General features: G+C 39.5%; 1 protein-coding gene across 1 annotated transcript in view; it reads left to right on the top strand.

The window, feature by feature from the left end:
- Positions 1-14,399, top strand: part of LOC142329749 (structural maintenance of chromosomes protein 1A-like) — an 86,485-nt gene that overhangs the window by 33,354 nt on the left and 38,732 nt on the right. The window lies entirely within an intron of this gene.

The following is a 14,399-nucleotide window of genomic DNA, read 5'->3' as shown; positions in this document are numbered from 1 at the left end:
ACTTTGTCAGCCCACACCTCCTAACTTCTAATCACTAGCTACAAACTAATACCATATATAAAACATGAATTAAAAATAATACAAAACAATAAATTATAAATACAAAAAAAAATAATCTACTTACTCACTAGACCCCATTCGTTTCGGTCTCTTCCACCGATTTTTTATGAATGTCGATGAGTGCATACGACGGCGTTTAGTAGTACCGGATAGTTCCCACCGTCCAGTACTAAAACGTATTTGATCTTGACGACCAAAAAGCTCCCATGGTGGACGTACTTTGTAATACGGTACACGTATACGAAGACCGTCTGGAGGCGATTTGGTCAACAGTACCAACGTATCACCTGCTCTTCTGACATTCAAAAAAGACCGGATTATGTACGATATGGATTCTAGCGTTGAATACAAGCCCCAGAACCCGTGGTCATACCACACCTGCTCCGTCGCCCACAACTCTGGTCCCGCATCGTCATTCACAAAAGATGTTCGAAATATATGTCTAAGCATATCTTTCATTTCATCTTCCTCCCACGTTGTCCTAGGTGGCGATTTTAAATAATTTGTTATAATCGCCACCCATGAAAGATATGCTAACGACGGAGCTGGCATGACGATGTAGTAACAAGTGAATAATGTCTTACTTTTGTGTGTACTATATATATGTAACTGAATAACCCCCACCCACAACGTAACATAACACTTTGTCACCCATGTAATCGTACTTTGTAATTGATAGCTACAAAAAAATACAAAACATTAATATAAAAAAATAAAGTATATATTTACATACCTGGTATTCATCGGGCGGTATGATATTATCACTCCCCGACAGAGTGCACACCGACCATAGTCGGAAAGCACTCTTATTGCACACTCCTCACAGAAATGATGACCGCAAGGAGTCAATGAAACATCCACCCTATTTGATAAACAAATAGGGCAGGTGGCCTCCTCACCTACACGATCACTATCCCTGTGAAGGGAGAGTCGGCGAGCGACCAACCGTTGACGGTCGTGGTACTCCCGTGGTGGCGCAACACCTCTACCACGTGCCGTCAACAACGCCCTCAACCGCGACGTCACATCTTCTCTATGACTTGATGGTGGCGGAGACGCCGGTGTGTATTCAATCGGCAACGTAGGCGCCTCCGCTGCGACGACTGGTGATGGTGGAGGAGGTGGTGTTGCTGCAACCTGCGGTTGTGGTGCTGGTGGTGGAGGCGTAGCCGTCGGAGGTGGTAGAGGCGCTGGAAGCGCTGGTGGTGACGTGGCTACTGCCTCTGCTTGTTGTTGGGCCTCCACCAAGCCCTCATTGGCCCGTATGTAGCCTACGCACCGCCTTTTCAGACGGTGCAGACAGTTGACCAAATCCACGATACTGTAGAACGCCTCGACGCGATGATCGCGGTTCCGTTGGAACCGTGCGCCACACCTTCGGAGATCCGCGATCCCATCGAGGATTTCCCTTGCATCTTGGTCATCACCACCAGACATATTGAATTTTAAAAAAAGTAATTAAAAAAATAAAAATTAGTAAAATAATAAAATAATAGTTTATGAAAATAAAAATGATTGTAGTTTAAAAAAGTTATTAAAAATATAAAAATTAGTAAAATAATAAAATAAAGTAATATAATGCAACTAACAACTACAGACTGTAACGCAAGACTAATGTAAAACAATGTTGCGCACAGCTAATATATAAAGAAATGGCTAGAAGAAGATAGAAAATATTTTGTGTATGTGTGTAATAAAATATTATACACACACATAGTACATTAGTTATATATAATTTTAATTAAGTAAAAAAAGGAAGTCAAGTTTATTCGCAAAAGAAAAAAGAGACAGTAAATAAATTGTCTATCTTTTACTATTTCATACAACTAATAAGTATATTTTTAAAATGCATCAAAGAGAGAGAAACATAATACTGTTAATAAATATAATTTTTAATGTATCAAAGAGAGATAAATAATATTTCTTTGTTAAAAGCAACTAAAAAGAGAGAGAAATATTACTGTACAGTTGGTTTAATTGGAATGCGGTTTTCAAGAGCGATAAGTAGTACTTCTTTGTTAGCTGCAAGTAGAAAGAGACAGAGATATGACTATGCAGTTGTTTTAATTGTATGCGGTTCTCATGAAGGAAAAGAATGGGGAGATATACGCACTACATATATCCGCATTTTTAATAAAAAATATCTTATGTTATAACGTAATTGCAACATGTGGTTTTTGTTAATAATATCTAACAGTTAAAATATTATTTCTTTTAATAATTGCATCCTCAATAGAAAATAACAAAGGGGAGATAAAAGTCGTATGTTATACTGTAATTGCAACATGTGGTTCTTTTTTTAATACTATCTACCAGTTAAAATATTATTTCTTTTAATAATTGCATCCGCAATAGAAAATAAAAAAAAGGGGAGATAAAAGTACAACTTAGTTTTGTATTAATAATTGCATTTTATTTAACGCACGTTTATGTACTATTCTATGAAGTATAATAAATTATTTAAAATAACAAGCAAGAAGTATATATTACTAACATCTGTTAAAATTGCATTAAATGCGTTTTCTTTGTGTTAGTATATGTAATAAATTATTTATTTAACACACGTTTTTGTACTATTCTATGAAGTATAATAAATTATTTAAAATAACATGCAAGAAGTATATATTACTAACATCTGTTAAAATTGCATTAAATGCGTTTTCATTGTGTTAGTATATGTAATAAATTATTTAAAAAATACGTAGAGCTAAAAGTATATATATTACAGACAATTTACTGTATTCGTTTTATTTCTTTGTATTGTATAAGGATATATTACAGACAGTTGTTTTATATTCAGTTGAGAATAATAACAACATACACCCGCATATAGTAATAAATTATTTCTGTTATTTGCAACTGGTTATCAAAACGTTATATATACTACACACTATAATAATTTATTCCTTTAGTTATTCTGCACATAATAATAAACTGAATTTTATACATCTCAAAATTGTTCGTTTAATAATAAATTAAATTTTAATTTTATACGTCTAAAAAATCGACCGCCTTTCCTTATACAACTTATCAGCGGAAGTTGCAGAATATTATTTTTGTAACAGATAAAGAAACTTTATTCGAGACTTTCTTCATTCTTGCGCTAGTACTCAACCATAATGGAACGTTCATTTTATGATAGAGTACATACATTTTACAGGGTTACTAGAGACGGTAATAATAAGATTTATACACCGTTATGGCCGCATATGAAAAACCCGTTACTTTCTCCACTGATCCTAGCTATCCATCGGTTCAGGTACGAGGGTATCGAGGATGTAGTCAGATGTGACTATTGTTCTATACGCTTGTGGATGTGGGAAGAAACGGACCATCCATATGTGGAACATAAACGGTGTATGCCATCTTGTCCGTTTTTTGGGTAACCCTCTAAAGTGTACAACGGTCCTTTTCAGGACCACCCTAAACCCCCCGAATCGATAATTTATATTAAATCATAATACGCTTTACGATATCGTAAATCGGATATTGATTTTCATATATATAAGTATTATCGATACGGCCGGTGCCAAGGCCGGGATATAAGAGTGGTGAGGCGGGTAAAAAAAATAATAAAGAAATAAAGATCCTTTTTGATATTCCCTTCCATACAAATGAAATATATTTAGTATCACAATGAGCACCATTGTGACAACAGCTAACGAGTACTGCTCCATGAAATGGAGTTTACTTCTGTGTATTACAATAACTTCATTACTAATTGTGGAATCTCGAAATCTAACATTCACTGAGACATATCGTGAATCTATAGGTTTCTTATGCAAAATCCCACAAAAAAGATCAATACCAACCATTAACATTTCGAAAAAGTTAAAGTCTCAAAGGTTTACATTCAGACCGGTGTATGTTGTTTTACACCGATGTGATAAAGGCTCGGGAACTTGTCTACAATGTCAGGAAGTTAAATGTCAACCAGAAAAAGACAGCGTTGAAAAAGTAACTTTAGAAATTCACATTACAGAAATGTTAATGAACAACAGCTTCATAACGTATTATAAAACCATTGTAGCCACCAATCATACTCGTTGTTCCTGTCAATCAATCGAGATTCCTATCCGATGAAATGTAAATAAGGTGCGTCTTACGATTATTTTATCACTATAGCGATGAACACCAAAGCGTCAATAGCTAAAGAGCTCCACCGACAGGCTCGACGAAACTATCCTACAAGACGTGTCGAACTGAAGAATATTTCTGATCTTTTCCAAGCTGACCTTGTAGAAATGGGACCGTACGCAAGATCAAACAAAGATCAAACAAAGTTTATCGATACATATTGACGATGATAAATTGTTTTTCTGAACTAGCATTCGCCGTACCGGTTAAACTAAAACCGGTACGGAGATCGCTAAAGCCCTAAAACCTATTTTGGATAAACACAAGATGCGACATTTTCAAACCGCTTTGGGTAAAGAGTTCTACAATCCGACGGTTAAACGACTATTACAGTCGTACAATATAAATCACTATTCCACACATTCGGATAAAAAAGCGTCGATAGTCGAACGGTTTAATCGAACACTGAAAACGATGATGTGGAGAAAGTTTACCGAACAAGGAACCTACAAGTGGTTAGAATTACTACCGAAACTTATTGCAAAATACAACAACACTAGTCATCGTACTATCGGAATGAAACCGAAAGATGTAAATACGCGAAACCAAGCCGCTGTTTTACAACGGTTACATACGGTACTCTACCGAAAGCCTACCTTACCGAAATACAATGTTGGCGATCGAGTGCGTATAAGCAAATTTAAAAAGACATTCGACAAAGGATATTTACCGAATTGGACAAACGAAATATTTATCGTACATAAGGTACACAATAATACGCGTCCGTGTACTTACACGTTGATCGATGTTCACGGTGAGGTGGTGAGTGGTAAATTTTACACTGAAGAGCTCACTAAAACTAACGTTACAAATAATGTGTATTTAGTCGAGAAGGTCTTACGAAGAAAAGGTGATAGGCTATTTGTAAAGTGGCAAGGGTTCGATGGAAAACACAACAGTTGGATACATAAGGTGGATTTGGTCAGGGGAATCGATCAGTCATAAACATGAAGTTGGAACGACAACAGGTCGGTAATATTACGCTAGAAAACTTTGACGAATATGCAGGAGCTGGGTTTGGAGAGGGAAAAAAGACTCGTCATGGACCTCTTCTGCCGAATACAATCAGATGTATTATCTGCGGACCGTCTAATTGTGGAAAAACAAATGTCCTATTCAACTTGTTGTTCTCACCGGACGGTCTACGATTCAGAAATATTTACGTGTTTTCTAAATCGCTGTACCAACCAAAATATAAGTTTCTAGAACAAGTTATGACCGGTGTTCCGGAGATCGGTTATTTTTCATTTACCGAAAACGATCATGTGATGGCGCCCGACGAAGCGCAACCGAACTCGATAATGATTTTCGACGATGTAGCTTGCGAAAAGCAAAATAATATTCGCAAATACTTTGCGATGGGTCGTCACAACAACATCGACAGCTTTTATTTGACACAGACATATTCCAGTGCTGGAAAGCACCTTGTGCGAGACAATGCAAATCTCCTTCTTATATTCAAACAAGACGATCTCAACTTACGTCACATATATCAAGATCATGTAAATACCGATATGAAATTCGATCGGTTTAAAATTCTGTGCGGAGTGGCATGGATAAAGCGTCACGGATTTTTAGTTGTGGATAAGGAGAGCGATATCGACGGAGGACGATATAGAGTAGGCTTCGATGTTTTTGTAAAAGAGATCAGTCGATAACCGGTAACAATGGCAAGCATACACACCTACGAGGACGTAACACCGTACGCTAACGCCATACGTTTTAGACAAAAACCGCAAAACAACTTGTGTTCTAAATATTTTAGCGACCGTCAGAAGTTTTGCGGTAACTACGTCTGTCGTAAAGTGAACTACTGTGAAAATAAAGACCGACGATGTTGGCGACATGTAAAAAGAATGAATCGTGACTATCCGTTGGTCGTTCTGTTGATGATTACTAGCGAAGGTAAGATTTTCAATAAGCGTATATGGTTAACATTTTTAGAAGAATGTGACAAATACGAGATGCCAATCGAACTGGTGATCTACGATAAAAATATGTTCAACACCACAGTTCGACACGGATGGAACTTTATTTCAAGATTTAGACCCTCTCCGCTCATGTACAAAAAGCCTTTATTGGAACTTCAGGACCGTCATGCATCTATGGACTACACAAACGTTTACATGCACATGTTGGAATACGGTAGTCGTCTTGAAGGAGTGAGATGTTGTATAGTGATCACGGAACGAACTATTCCGATCAGGTCACCCAAAACGTTGTACCGCTTAGCGTTATCTTACGGTAGAAAATGTTTTGTGGACACGGCTTACGGAGTACAATTTACCGACGAAGTACCGGAGACATTACCGGTAAGACGAGGAGGATTACCGTTCGACATCGTGAACAACAGAGCGCAGGCGCTCTTTTCCGGTGAATTTCTAAACGAAGCGATACCTACTTTGCGACTATGTGTTCGGATTGAGGTACAACGAACGACGCGAACTGTTTGAAGTCCAAAACGAAGATCTGTTGCGAAAATGGTGCGAATATGCAGGAGCGAAACCAGACGAATTTTGGCTGTTCAATAGCTATCTGTTGCATTTACATTCGGAAGGTGATCGTCATCCGATCAGACGACTTTCCACACGGTACCTGACAAAGGTCCCACAACGCGATCACTCAACAGTTGTGGATATCCCAATGTGGGTTGGAAATGTAAAGAGAGCTGTTGTCTTTAAAGACACAAGCACGAAACTCATGATACCGTCTATCGATCAGGGTGTAACGCAATATTACCGCGAATTGTGCAATACCATTCGTCGTCCGACAAGAATGAATGTTTCGTTAATTGATATTATACGCTTTTTACGCAGAACCAAAAAACATGCAGTGTTCTTTAGATCGGTGGAACTAGGATGGTGATGTGTCGACTGGTTTCCGATCATTCGTAACCACGATGTCGAACAAGAACGAGGTCGATATGTCATCGTCGTCGACGTCTGCGAAGTTGGTAATGGAAATCGATAGAATACGAGATTCCATTAAACGAAAACATCGCGCTATTACGCAAGGAATAACGGAATCGGAACAGGCTATGGAAAAGCAATTTAAGCCTATTGTCGAACCGCTCCGAGAACTTAATCAATCGTTTAAACAAAAGTACGATGTTAAAAAAGAACAAGAAGAGAATGTAAAGGGAGTGGGTGAAAAGGAGGAGGTGGAAGAGACACCGACGGTTATGAGAAGACTCTTTAAAACACCGACGTCGGAAAAACAATTCGTGAAACCTGTAGACCCGTCGACACCGAAAACGATGGGTTTTCGTGCAAAACATTTCTTGAACCTTACCGTAACAGATAAAGGTAAAAAAATAGACAACGTCTACGGAGTTAAAAACATTGACGATCAATGGATGATCGGAACAAAACCACTCCAGTTCAAAGGAAATAAAATAGTTATCGACAACAAGACGTATAGCGGTTCCAAAGGTTTATATGAATTGATTTTTTTGAATGACCCTGTAGATTATACAACCAAAGATTTAAATAACTATAAGAAAATATTAGAAACTACTGAGGCGCATAAAAGTCAAAATACCGGTCGCATAATTTCCAGTCGGTCGTTAAAGTACAAGAATATTATCAAAAGACTGTTTCCTCGTACACATCTTTCGTCGGAAAGCGGTCATGACGACGAAAGTCCAATAACCGGATCGGGTCTGTTGATGAGAGCGAAGAAAACGGTTAGACCGGATTACGTTTACTGGGACGATCCGAACGAACTGTGCGATAGACTGCGACTTTTATTGGCTTCAAAACGTGCGGGTCATACCGGTCATAATAACGAAATAGTTTCGATCGTAGAAGAACTACAAGAAGGCGGATACATAAAGGAGGGTAGTACAGGGAACTTTTTATTTTAAACAGTCTGAAGATGAGTATCGACAAGTTCGGTCGTTCTCGGGTTGGAAGCGCAACCACCCAACCACCACCAACTCGGATTGTCGAAACGTTTGACAAAACCGCCGATGGAGATTTCGATATCAAGAAAAGACGTTTGTGCAACGTTGGACCGCCTGTTGAAGATGATGATGGTGCAACAATCGGTCACGTTAAGAAAATGTTCGTAAAGCAAAGCGAGTTGAATAATAAATACTTACCCACGGTTTCACCGATGGACAACAACGCACTCTCCTTTTCAAAGAGGCGATTGTGCGATATCGCCGATCCAATTGTAAAAACAGACGCCGTAACTGTCGACTATTTACGGAAAAACCTTTTCGGTAAAAATGAGACAATTAACGCGAGAGGTTGCGTTATCGCAAATGCTGGTGCACCAATTAATAGCACGGATCTCACTACAAAGTCATACGTAGACAAAGTGACAAATGGGATTTTTACGAGTAAAGATGGCGTTGTGGATATCCAAAAAAGTGTTATAACAAACGCCAAGGCACCTGTTGAGTTGACTGACCTCGCGACTAAAGGATATGTCGATCTAATGAAGGGTCAATTGAAGAGAAAGATGGTTGAAGAGTTCGTAATGCATAGCGACCTAAATAATGTATTCTTAGCGAAGTGTTTTAAAGATGATGACAACGCAATTAATTATCAACATAAGCGATTATGTAGAGTCGGTGATCCTGTCGAAAAGACAGACGTCGCAACAAAGTCCTACGTAGATGATATGGAATTACATATACAAAAATTGCTTACTGCGACTAAGGGATATATCGATGACACACTATTTAGGTTCTACAAATTTCTATTAAAAATTAACGACAACGCTAACAGAAACTTAAATCAACAAACGCTTATGAGTGTAATATCCGCTGACAATCATCACCAAAGCGATTCTGCAAACACAATTCTAAGTAGTAAAGATACAATGGAGAACGAGGATGTGACAAAAAATATGGTGGGTCCACCGATCACTGATAAGACATTGAGAAATGAGGATGTTAACAAAAATATGATACGTCCCCCGGTCTCGGATGATGTGAATAAAAATATGGTACGATTGCCGAACACGGATCCAATGTAAGACAGTGGAATGTAGTTAACAAGCTCATTGTCTGTCCGACATGACAAGAGTGAGGAGGTCAAAACGTTCGTCTCCTGTTCGAAAGGGTAAGGTGAGAAGATCTAAACGAATAGCCAGTCTTAAACGAGGCGGTGGACTGTTAACAACTCTAACAGCAGGAGCTGCAGGAGCGTTAGGATCCTATATCAGCGATAAAGCATTAAAAGGCGTCAAAAAGGTGGTGGGAACGGTCGTAAACAAAGGGGTCGATTTATTACCGATAGAGTTACATATTCCGGGATATCAGTACTGCGGACCGGGAACGAATTTAAAAAAACGATTAAAGAGAGGTGATCCCGGTGTAAACAAGTTGGACGCTGCTTGTAAAGAACACGATATCGCATACGCAACGTACAGTGATAACGAAAGAAGAGCGGCAGCAGATCGTAAATTAGCCGATAGCGCTTGGGAACGAGTTAAAGCTAAGGATTCGAGTATCGCGGAAAAAGCTACGGCATTAGCAGTTACAAACGCGATGAAATTAAAAGCAAAGTTCGGTGGTGGAAGAGTGCGAAGACGAAGAAGACGAACAAAAAGGAATAATATAAAACGCCTTGTCGAAATGATGAAACGAAAAGCGGGCGCTGCAGGGCAGGGATTATACCTTAAGCCCTACCCTTCGACTGGATCGGGAATAGGTGGTAAAGAAAAACATCGTCGTCGTCGTCGTCGACGCCGTCTCCAATAAAGGGAATACCAATTCGACCGCTATCGAATATAGAACTTATGTTGTACGCGAGAAAGTTAAATATAGCCGATTTTAGAGGAGTCTTTATGTTGGACGCATTACCTACACAACCGAAGACCAACGAATCTGCGATAGTTAATCTTGATCGCAGTACCGGTCATGGAACACATTGGGTATGTTATATAAAACGTGGACGGGTGGTGGACTATTTCGATAGTTTCGGTAATTTGCGTCCACCTAACGAATTGATGCGTTATTTTCCACTCGATTCTACTATAAATTTCAATTATAACGCTACACAGAATATAAACACGGTTATCTGTGGACACTTATGTCTTGAATTTCTCAGTCGTGGTCCGTCGGCCTACAGGTAAACATGTTCTGCATAAGTGGAAATACGTCGTTATTACACGCTACATTCTTTCCACCATTGGATTTGTCTGATGGTGATTGGGAATTGGCGTTGATAAATTTAACCACATACAACTCAATTCCAAATGTCGAAGAGGGAATCAACAACACATTTACTGTCGAACCAAAGAGACCACAAAGACCGATTAAGTTGACACTAGCGACAGGATCGTATGAAGTGGATGATATCGCTAAACACTTGAGCGATGAACTGAAAGACAAAAGCAAAATAGATTTACTTATGCGTCCGAATAACAATACGTTAAAATGCGAACTTAAATGCAGTGCTGCGATCGATCTGACCTCTACGGATAGTATGGCACCGCTGTTGGGGTTCGAGAGAATTAAACTGTCGGCGAATATATGGCACGAGTCATCAAAGCCGGTCGCCATTAACAACGTGAACACCGTACGGGTTGAATGCAACCTTATACGAGGCTCCTATACGAACGGATCAGAGGGACACGTATTGCACGAATTCACGCTTAGCGTACCGCCTGGTTTCAAAATAATCGAATCACCGAAGAATATAATCTATCTACCGGTGAATACGAAGAGCTTAGACGAGATCGTTATAAAGTTTACCGATCAAGACGGAAAACCGATAAATTTCCGCGGTGAAATAATTACGGTGAGATTGCATCTACAAAGGAAAATCAATAAATGGGGTTAATATACAATAGCGGTGGTACTAGTATCGAAACGACACGCAAATCGATCAGTCGACGAGCAAACACCAAAGCGTTAACATCACGTAACGTGTTGTTTCTTCGAAAACTTGGTTTCACAGTTTTGGTGAATCATAATGGCAGGAGCGAATATGTTGGACGTCGGTGAAAGTGTTTCGTTCGACAACACGATCACACAGTATGAATATCATACCCACCTTCCGTACGCTTCTTCAACCTACAACAACAACGATGAAATCCAGATTCCGATACACCAACAAGATGTGTACACGTTACCGCATAAAAGCTATTTGATGGTCGAAGGTGCGTTAACTACTAAAGCAGGCGATAAAAAGGCAACGGAATCGACTTTAACAAACAACGCGATACCGTTTCTCTTCGAGGAGATACGATACGAGATAAACGGCGCGGAAATGTGTCGCGTACAAAAGTTAGGAATAACGACAACGATAAAGAATATTCTTTCCTTGCGTAAAAGCGAAGAAAATATTTTGGAAAATTTCGGGTGGAAGTTCAAAGCTACGGATAAGTTCGATTTAGATGAAACCACTGGAAGATTTTGTTTCTACGTACCGCTGCGTATGCTGATGGGTTTCGCCGAAGACTACAAACACATAATATTGAACGTCAAACAAGAATTGGTCTTGCTTAGATCTTCCAGCGATGTGAACGCATTAGTGTCTTCCAAAGAGGCACCTGATTCCAAGTTGAAGGTGACTAAGATAGCGTGGAAAATTCAGTATGTTCACGTTGCCGATACGATGCGATTGCAATTGTTGAAGGTCGTAGAACGAGATAGACCGTTAGCGATTGCTTTTCGTACATGGCAGATCCACGAATATCCGGCTCTACCACAAACAAACATACATTCATGGACGGTAAAAACATGTGCGCAAACGGAGAAACCGAGATACGTGATATTCGGTTTACAGACGGACAGAAAGGATAAAGCTACAAAATCATTGACGCTCTTCGATATGTGCGAGTTGGTAAACGTTCGTCTGTATTTGAATTCACAGTACTATCCGTACGACAATCTACAGGGAGATGTGAATATGATGTATGAAATGTTCGCCAGCTTTCGGTCCGCCTATTATAACAAACCGGAGGACGAATGTCCCGCTTACAGTTTGGCGGATTTCAAGGCCAGTGTACCGTTAATTGTTATCGACTGTTCCCGTCAGAACGAATCGCTTAAAACGGGAACAGTAGATGTACGTATCGATTTCGATACCAAAAACAATATACCAGCCAATACGACTGCCTACTGTCTCATTATACATGATAGCATCGTCACATACACTCCGCTCACTGGAATAGTGAAAAAGCTTATGTAATGCGGGAGGTATTTAAAATCGATCAATTAGACGGAGGGGATGGTCTGGGAAAGGAAGGTAAAAAGCAAATATTAGCTACGTGGCGGCGGTTTACGAAATGGTTGATAACATTTAGTATATTTAAAACAGGTATAGCAGTTGGTATAATTGTAACACTATTATTGGGTGACTCTTCACATGAATCTTGTACAACGATCAAACCGATACGGTGTAGAGTTACTTTTTCTTCACAATCACCGGTTAACATACCGTTAGTATGGTGTAATTCATCGTCTGTGGAGGTGTTGCCCATTTTTTACAACGCTACCGTATCACCACCATCATCTTCAAAAAACCTGTCTGCTGACGTAGTTAGCAACATCACTACATCGTTACCTTCAGCGAAGACAACAGTATTACCAAAAGTAAATACCAACAAAACCACATCGAAGAAGAAGACCATAGTGAATGTAACGACATCAGTATTACCAAAGGTAAAGATCAACAAAACCACACTGAAGAAGAAACCCATAGTGAATGTAACGACATCATTACCTTCAGCGAGGACAACAGTGTTACCGAAGGTAATCGCTACCAACATCTCATTACCTAATATAACGTTGCATGAACATGATGATGACTATGATGGTCCTCTAAAAGAGGATGAAGAAGACGAGGTGGTGGGGATAACCCCCTCCACTTCCACACTGACATAGAAAAAAAGACGGTTACGATAGACGACGCAGAACGTCAGTTGAGTGTCAGTCATGGAGGGAGGAGGAGTGTCGAGTTCGTCAGACGATCAGCAGTTGTTACCGATCGCTGAAGAGACATTACATAACGATATTGAAGATCAGTCTTCATTAGTTAATAAGAAAAAAAAGAAAACATCTACGAAGCCGTCAAAAAAGAACAGCGGTGAACAGAAGAAAAAGAAACCGCGTAATAAGCCGTACGAACGACCGTCAACGAGTGAAAACACTAAAAGGTAAAAAAAATACCTAGCAGTAAGAAGACGATACTGTCAAAGAGGAGTGACGAAAAACAAGAAGACAAGAGGTCGTGCGTACCACCATTGCTCTTAAATAAGGACGAATTAGCCAAACACGGTATTTACTGTTCCTTTGATGACGTATACGAATCTTTATACGATCGCACACAGTAAATATTTGGTGTGTTTATGGTGGGGAGGGGTTCATCCCCACCACAATTGTAAGTACACCTTAATAAACGTCTAAAGAACATACGTCGATCCTCATACGCAAGTGAGTTGTCGTCATGGACGGAGTTATCGAGTATCACGGCTTTCTTGGTAAACGCGGAGAGTTTATAATCAAAGAACTCGCTGTTGTCGGAGAAGAATGCTATATGCTTCTTCACTTTCGATCACCGTATCCAAAGTCTGAGTTACCATCTAAATACAAACGGATGGCTGGATGGTTGGAGAGAAATTTTCACAAAATCAATTGGGATTACGGTGAGGCAGTATACAGTGATGATATCATGAAGGCGTTTTGTTCACAATTCGGTACGATATACACTAAAGGACGAGAAAGCAGATTTCTTACGTCGATTTCACTCCGACGTACGTGAGATACCGGAGAACGCACCAAAACCTAAACATAGTTACATAGTAAATTGTCCATACCACAACCTCCATGCTGGTGGAAAATGTGCGTTGCATACGGGTTGTTTCTACATGCAGTGGTTGAAGTACTCGAATAAGTCGTTGGATCTGGCGAGAGAGGCCGATCGTCTGCGTACTTTTGAACATACAGACGCTAAAAATAAAGACGAGCTGGCTAAAAACGGTTATTACTACTGTTTCGATGACATGCACATCAAATGTTGTTGGTGCAACGAAACGATTGACTCGTCTCAACACTTGGTGCGATGTCGAAACTGCATAAAAGAAAACGTTCCTCTTTCGTTCGAATCAATTGTTCCACGAAGAAAGAACAATCTGTCGTAATGTTTGTGACAGAAACTACATAAAAAAAAATAAAAAAATACAAAAAAAATCAAAAAAATCGAGTGTTTTATAGCAGGCCTATCGGGGAGAGATTTCACTCG

The sequence above is a fragment of the Lycorma delicatula genome, chromosome 9 (genome assembly GCF_047948215.1).
Source record: "Lycorma delicatula isolate Av1 chromosome 9, ASM4794821v1, whole genome shotgun sequence".
In the NCBI taxonomy this organism is placed as follows: Eukaryota; Metazoa; Arthropoda; class Insecta; order Hemiptera; family Fulgoridae; genus Lycorma; species Lycorma delicatula.
Note: the sequence above shows the minus strand (reverse complement) of the source record. Positions and strands in the feature narration are given on the sequence as shown.